This window comes from Ictidomys tridecemlineatus, chromosome Y (genome assembly GCF_052094955.1).
Source record: "Ictidomys tridecemlineatus isolate mIctTri1 chromosome Y, mIctTri1.hap1, whole genome shotgun sequence".
NCBI classification, from domain to species: Eukaryota; Metazoa; Chordata; class Mammalia; order Rodentia; family Sciuridae; genus Ictidomys; species Ictidomys tridecemlineatus.
The window spans coordinates 12150737-12158605 of NC_135494.1; the positions used below are offsets into that span (position 1 = coordinate 12150737).

The 7869-nt window shown below is 60.9% G+C and overlaps 1 long non-coding RNA gene across 4 annotated transcripts; it reads right to left on the reverse strand.

The window, feature by feature from the left end:
* Positions 1-614: 614 nt before the first annotated feature.
* On the reverse strand, positions 615-7265 carry LOC144372026 (uncharacterized). 4 transcript variants are annotated; one of them, XR_013432066.1, is made up of 4 exons: positions 7149-7265; positions 6627-7065; positions 5995-6122; positions 615-3289 (listed from the first exon to the last, which is right to left on the reverse strand). It is a non-coding gene; the product is annotated as an uncharacterized LOC144372026 (long non-coding RNA). The 4 variants fall into 4 exon arrangements; XR_013432067.1 differs by having other exon boundaries at positions 6806-7265; XR_013432064.1 differs by having other exon boundaries at positions 6627-7265.
* Positions 7266-7869: the final 604 nt, after the last annotated feature.

A 7869-nucleotide genomic window follows, 5' to 3' on the forward strand; every position in this document is an offset into this window, starting at 1 on the left:
TCGGCCCCTTGTCATGTCCTGTGCTGACAGCCTGACCTGTGGCAGGCCCCTGGCTACTCCATGCTGATGACAAGACTCAGGAAGGCCGCTGGTCAGGCCAGAAAGACCAGGATGGAGGCTGGGAGTGGGGGACAGGGGCTTCAGCTGACTTCCTGGAGGGGAACGGCAGGAGTCAGAGTGGCCACGTGGCTGGTGACCAGCCCATTGAGTGCTCAGGAACTCTGTGATGCTCAGGCAGGCTTCCCCGATGGGTGGCACTGGTGTGGAGGGTCACACCTTGGTACTGGGGCGAGAAGGCTGGGGGACACAGGGCTTCGCACTGGGCACTCTCCCACCCTCCCTCCCCACCACCTCTCCCCCAAGTGCTTCTAGACGGTATTTCTTGCTGTCACAAAACCCTAAATGCAGGCGTTGCTGTCCTGTGCTTTGAGTGTTCTGGGGAGTTACGTGATAGTACTTTTGGGGACACTTTCACATCTTCAGCCAGGGGTCTGCAGTGAGGGTGCCCAGGGACCCCTGCTTTGTAGCTGGCCTGTGAAGCGAGGTGGCCACGGAGGACTCTTCCCTCAGACTGCGCAGCTGGCCTCAGTCCCTTGAGATGCCTCTTCACAGAATTCATTTTAAAAAATTTATTCACACACTTGTTACCATTCATACTCAGGTTCATAAAACCAAAAACGTTTTAATTATGAAACATAAGAAAAGAATGTTTAATTTCAAGGCCAGACTGGCCTCTGATCCACCTGTGTCGTCCAACAGTATTCAGCAGGTGCCTACTCAGGCACGCTGGTCGGTAGGTGGGGGTCAAGGCCAGTGGGCAGGAGGCAGGGCCCCACGGGGGACTTGAGAGCACGTTTCTGTCACTCAGTCTCTGAACAGACATTATGGTGTCATTTATTTTGAGCTGCACGGCTTTACCCATCTGTCATGGGCTCCCAATTTATGGTGCTGTGCTCAGATGTGTGGGGGGCGGGGGGACCAGGCTCCTCTCCGAGCTGAGGCGCCCCTCCCTGTCCCGGCCTTGCTGGGCGGCTGGGGGCTGGGGGGGAGGAGCGAATGGAGGAGGGGCAGGTGGGTCTTGAGGGCTGCCAGCAGGAGCCCCAGGGTCAGGGATTCTCCGAGGGCCGGGTGGCTGCTGTCCCTGCACCTGCCTGACCACCAGTGAGGCCATCAGGCTGTGGGTTACCCGGGGGCCTGGGGGCGTGTTCAACTCGGGCCCCACCTTGGCTGCGGCTCTAAGTCAGGATCCTGGAGGACCCCCCCAGCTGCCAGGGCTCCCGTTCTGTTCTTTCTCTCTGACTCGTATTTTCCTGCCAAACCATCCACTTGTTCCTAAGTTGGGGGTGGGTGGGAGGGTGTCCCCAGTAAGACAGGTTGTTCCTGACCCCCCATAACCTTCCCTGGAGAGGAAGTCAAGCTGAATTGAAGTCATCAGGGTGGGCCTTCATCCCATGTGACTGTCCTTATGAAAAGGGGAATTTGGACCCAGACCCATGCAGGGACCAGGCTGTGTGAAGCCAAGGGCAGAGGTGGGGGTGAGGGTTCTGCTACCAAATCACCAGTCACCACCAGGAGATGGGGAGGGGCCTGGGCCAGACGATCCCTAGAGCTGTTGCCTGCTGGCCCTTTGTCTTGGACTCCTTGTCTCCAGAGCCGTGGGACAATACCTTCTGTCACCTAAGCCACCCACTCTGCCGTGTTTGCCGGGGCATCCCTACAGGGGTGAAGGAGCAGGTGTGTGTCTTCTGAAAACCTCCCACCCTTCAGGGGACTCCCAGGTCCTGCTGGCACCAAGAGCTGGACCCCTGAGGTGTCCCTGCTGGGCAGCACTGTGGTCCATCTCCCCACCATGGAAGACCAGGAGCCTCCCCAGCCAGAGGGGGAAGCCATGGCTCAGGCTGTTCCTAGGTGACCAAGAAAGATGACGTAGCAGGCACGGTCACCACCTCAGTGTCACTTCTGCGTGGCTGAGAGTTCTAATAGACTCACTCCAGGGTTGCGAGGTGGAGTGGTGGGCTCTGCACCCCGGGGGCCAGGTTCCCCAGAACTGCCGGGCCAGGCTTGGGGTGGGGAGCTGCAGAACAGGACTCGGGGTGACGAGGGAGGTGACTTCCTGTTTTCCTCCTGCCCCTCCTTAGGGTCTGCTGTGGGCTCTCCCTTGCCCATAGGTCAGGACCACGGAGAGTCCCAGCAGCTCCCTCAGGGCAGGCCTGTCCCCTTTGTGCACCTGGAGGCTGGGAGGCTCTCACTCCTCACGGAGACCCACTGGGGGAGCACCCAGGACAGGCGCATCACGTCCCAGGAGCCAGCAGTCAAGGCCGGGTCCAGGGTCTGCCGTTTCAGCATCACCATCGTGTGGTCTAAGGCCCGCAGGCTTCCATTTTCCTTCTTCCACCAACTGCACAGCAGGAATGTCACCATCCAGGGACAGAGGCCACCTGTGGTGTTCCCAGGCAGACCTGGGTCCACGTCCATTCCACAGGGGTGCAGTCCTGTGCCCTAGCTGCAGAGCTTCTGCCCAGGAGGAAATGGGAGTGGCCTGGGGACAGGACACGGCAGTGTGTCTGCCCTGGTGGACGTCTCGGGGGCTGCCTGGGGCCAGAAACCCCGGGAAAGTGCTCAGCTCTGGGAGCCTGCCCTGGCCTTCAGGAGTCCACCGCTGAAGACGAGCCTCATCAAAACGCTCCCACAGTGAGCTCCTGCTGTCCCCTGCCACTTCCACCCTCAGAGGGTGCCCACGCCCAGCAGATGGAGAAGGGAGCTGGCCGGACATGAGGGAGTCCAGGGGAGGGCAGGGCTGGTCCCTGGAGCTGTGGGGAAGGGGACAGGATTTGGGGGCCACCAGGGTGCCCGGGCTCCCCCTCAGCACAGCTGGCTGCTCAGTGCTCCAGCTTGAGCTGCACAACTGTCCCTGGCGGCCCCCGGGCCCTGGAGCTTTGGCTCTGCCTGAGCTGCAGGAAGCTGTGCCTGCTCCATGCCAGATGGTGGCTCACAGGCAGCGTCTGCTCTCACCCTCTGGAGGGCAGAGGTGTGAGCGGAGGTGTCGGCAGGGCGCGTTCCCTTGGTGGGAGGAGAGCGCGTCCCGGCTTCTCTCCCAGCTTCTCTCCCAGCTTCTGGCGGTTGGCTGCAGTCCCCAGGATGCCTGGCTGGAGGGACAAGCAGCCTGGCCTCGCCTTGGTCTTCCCCCGGCTTCTCCTGGGTGACGGGCTGTGTTCCGTGAGCCTTTGAGGAAGGAAGTCTGCATCACTCCTCTGTGACCTTGTCCTGGTCAGTGACATCTGTGAGGACCCTATTTCCAAACAGAGGAACATTCGGAGGCGGCAAGGGCGGGTGAGGACGTCAATGGTGGACTTTGGGGGAATGCAGCTCAGTCCCTACCACAGGCCAGATCCCAGGAAGAACTCCAACTGACGTGATGGCTCGCCCTGGTCACCAGGCCCCAGGACTTGAACACGCAGTGGGAGGGGACAGCAGGCACTTTGCCCCACGCCCCTGTAGGGAGAACCTCCTTCCACTCGGAGAAGCCAGGACTCCCGTGGACAGTCCCCTGGGCCTTCTGGTTGGCAGGCAGGGCTCTCCTGGATGCGTTTTGGCTTTGTCCCCTGAGAGCACTGGGGTTCTGGCCTGGAGGGGGGTCCCCCCTCCCTCATGGCTCCTGGCTTTTCTTCTCTGAACAAGGATGTCACCTGGGGTCCAGATGAAGTTGGTGAACACCCACTGACTCAGCTGGTGACCTCAAACAGGAGGCTGGAAGCCCCGTGCCCAGCCCCTTGGCCTCGACCCTGCCCTTGGGGAGAGAGGAGGGACATCCCCCTCTGGGTCAAGGCCCTTGGGCAGCGGATCTTCCCTGCTGTGCTGTGGAGCAGCCGCCTGAGCGCCTGTGCTTAGACTGACCCGGGAAGGCTGGTCCGGCCCAGGAGGGCCATCCCCAGGGTCTGACGAGGCCCAGGCTTGAGCAATTTACAGCCGTGGAAACTGAGGCACGGTGAGGTTAGGGACTCGCCTGGGTCACTGGCTGTGTGGGCTGGAGCCTGGTCGGAGCCTGGATCCTCTGTCCCAGGAGTGAGGCTGTGAGCCCCACCTTCCCTTGAGCCTCCTGGGCCTTGGTGTCCTTGTCCCCGTGGGCTTGCTGTGTTGACCATGCAAGTCAAGCTGCCCACAAGCCACCTGCTCCAGGCTGCGGTGCTCCCCTTCACTGGGGCTGGGGGACGCTCCTGGCCTCTCCAAGTGGACCTGCCTCTGAGAAGGCTGGGGTTGGCTTTGGCTTCCTCGCTCCCCCAGCTAGAAGCCCCTCCTGCCCAGCCACCAGCAGGCCACCTGGAGCCACCAGCTGGTCATGGCTTTGCACCTGGGCTGGGCAGGTCACCGGTACAGCCTGGAACTCAGTGCCAACAGCAAGGCTGGGCAGTCGACTGGCTTCAGAAGAGGCCATCCCCTGCCGACGCTGGAAAGGCCACGTGATCTGGTGGCTCTGGGGCTGCAGGTGGGTGTGTGCCTGGGAGGAGGAGGAGAGGGTGGTGGCCTTCCCCATCACCTCCCAGTGCCAGCCGCCCTGGCCTGGGACCCGCCCTGACTGCTTTCTCCTTCTGGCCTCCTTCTCCCCATGACCAAAGCTCGTCCAGAACATTCCATGCTACACCTGCTGCCCCCAAGCCCACCCCTCTCCAGCTGTGTGGTCAGCTAGAGCCGAGGGCTCCCCGTGGGCCCATGAGGGCCACTCCTCTCTCACCACCCCCTTCCCGAAGTGTGCCTTCAGGGGGCTCAGCACCTCACTCCAGGCAGGTGACAGACTGTGGAAAGAGGAGAGTCGCCAGCGCTCCTGCTGGGGCCTGTGCTTGGCCCTCTCTGGGGGGTGGTTGTCTAACAAATCCTCACAAGAGGGTGTGTCCTGCACCCGGGAGCCACAAGGCTCCATGATGCTGTGGTCCTAACAGATGTGCTGTGACTCCCCAAGTGGACTTCTCGGGTGCCTTTGGTCACCTGCACTGGCTGTACTTCAAGTGTTCACAACCATGTGTGGCTGGTGCCGCCATGTTGGACAGTAGCCACCTAGGTGGTTCCACACCACAGGAAGTTCCACTGGGCAGCCCAGCCCTGGATGGCCCAACGGTGCCACTGACTTAGCTGCAGAATTCTGTGAGTGTGCATGGGGTAGCCCTCCTGGATAGCCATCCAGGGAGTCCACGGTCATCTCCAGCTACCCAAGGGCATCCCCAGGTGGAAGATCCAGCACCATCAGAGCTGGCCCCATGCTGTGTGACCCGGAGGCAGGCCGGGAAGGACTCTCCTGGGGACACCTGGGTGTCAGCACCAAGCTACTGGGCCATCTCTGACTCTCACCATGGAGAACGGGAGCAAGGCTTTGGAAAAGTCCTGACTCCTGACAAAGAGGTCAGACTCCTGATGGAAGCCAGGGGAGCCTGGAGGGGAGTCCCCTATGTCCCTTGGTGATCAAGGGTCTTTCTTGCCAACTCTTGGTGGACTTGAAGGGGTGTCTTCTGGTCCCACAGCCCTCCTGGGAGAAATGCAGCCCAGGTGTTGGGGAGCAGAGGCCCCTGTGTGGGGTAAGCCTCTCTCTTCCCTCTCCACCAGAAGGAGCTCCAGAAGTCCAATAATGGAGAGCTTATCAAGCTCTTGAGGTCGGGCTGGGTGAGGGTCTGCCTGGAGCACAGGCTGCTGCTAAGCTGGATGCGAAGTCAGGAGATGCCACAGATGGAGCTGAGACCTCACATGCTCAGCCAAAAGGCGGTGGGGCAGGAGGCACAGTGGGCGGCCCCATCAGAGCTCACAAACGCTGTCCAGTGCTTTCCTCTTGGGGTGCAAACCACCCAGGGGGTCCATGCGGGGGCCCCTCTCAGCAGCCTCTCTGTGTGAACAGGCCTTCCTCGACCCCTGAGGCTGTGGGTCCCCAGAGCACACGCACACACCCACACGTACACACACGGATGCACACGCCCATATGCACACACACAGAGGGGTGGAATCCCAACTCACAGAGGTGGAAAGGCTCCGATTCCTTCTTACGGTCCCCACAGCACGTGCTGGTGTCCCACTTTGATTTGGCAGTCATCTTTTCTCCTTTCAATAGCTGTCAACTGCCAGCTGGTCCTTTGAAAATAATACTGAAAAAAAAAATGAAAAGAAAGCACATGAGACTTTTCAGAAAGTTTTCCCTGGACAGCCCAAGCCACTCAGTGGCCCATGAGGGGCCACTCCTCTCTCACCACGCCCTGCCCAAAGTGCACCTTCAGGGCTCATCACCTTACTCCAGGCAGGTGACAGAAGGTGGAGGTTGGACTGTGGTAAAAGGAGAGTCCTATGCGCTCCTGCTGGGGCCTGTGCTTGGCCGGCTGGGGGGAGGGGGGTCCTCTAACACCCTCCTCCTCACCTGCTGCCCCACCTGCCCTGCAGCTGCCCCCTGAGCCGCCTCCTCCCTGTCTGCACCCCCTGGCACCCTCCGCTCCACCCTCACTTCCTGGATTCCTTTCCCGGGTCCAGTCCACTCCGGACACAGCCCACGGCTGAGAAGCCCCAGTCCTCCCAGTCCTTCCGGGTGAAGTCCAGGAAGGAGCTGGCCTGGTCCCAGAAAAACAACTGCACACCTCACACCTCACACAGCGGCTTACCCGATTCTGACTGAGATGTTAATGGGATCACGGGGGTTTATTTAAATTGTAAATGACAAATAATTGACCGCATTGACTTCGCTGCTCTTCCTGGAGGCCTCCCTGCCCACTATTTTGGGGTCCCCAGGCCTCAGAGGTTAATTATCCAGGATGCTCCTCCTCAATATGCAAGCCCCAACCTCAGTGCCCGGTCAGTGCTGAGTGTCCTTCATAAACACCGCCGCCCATTCAGGTTTCTCAATCAATGTCACTTAGAAGACCAGGGACTGCGGCATGAGGAACGCTTAGCTCACAAAGTCAGTGTGTGGGGAGCCCGTGTTGGAGGAAGGCTGGAGGGAAGCCAGGACGCCCCGACCCTGCAGGGGGCCCCCAGACCCTGCCTCAGGCTCCTCTGTGACCCCCTTTCCGAAGTTCAGCTGCCTCCCCTCCGGGCCTCCTGCTGGTTTTAGGGGAGGAGAAAGAGAACATTTAGAAACAGCACAGTTCTGACCCACACCAAAAATACCCACATCAGAGCCTTACCCGTGACTCGGCTGGTGTGAAAGACGGCCTCCTTGTCACGGCTCAGTCACATGAGCTCAGAGACCAAAATAGAATGTTTGGCAACTAGTCAAGTATCATCCGCCGCTGCACAGGGAAGGAGGGAGCGGCAGGAGCCGGGTGCAGGGGTGGGGGCTACGGGCTGCCTGCCACCTGCCCTGCGCTGGCCCCAGGGCCTGGGGCAAGGCAAGCCCTGCTTTCGTCAGGACAATGGAGACCGAGGGTGGGTGCCCTCCACGGACCCGCAGAGGAGGCTCACAGTGGGGGATGCCTCGGAACGTCTCGGGCCGGCATCTTCTACTCCCGTGAAAGAGTCGAGAACCCAGGTCCCACGGAGACAGGGAGCCACCTCAGCTCCTGAGAGCCAGGCCTCTCCTTGCCAACCGTGCACAGCCGTCATCAGTCCATCAGCCGAGAGGGTTGAAGACCCAAAGCACAATGAGGTGGTCCTGCTTTCCAGAGGGCAGCTCAGCAGCAGGGTGACCACTTCCCCCAGTCCAGCTGCCCTGGCTCCCCTGCCCTGGCACCCAGTCTTGCCTCTGGACACCGTGTGGCCTGTGCAGGGGCCCTGCACCCCAGGGCTCCCTCTTTCCCCTCCAGCACCTCCTGGCTTTCCCCATGGGGCCCTCTGCGTCCACCCCACATGCAAGCGGCCCCCTTTCTTCTTCCTCCGGCTCCCGCTGCCTCCTCATGTGGTGCAAGG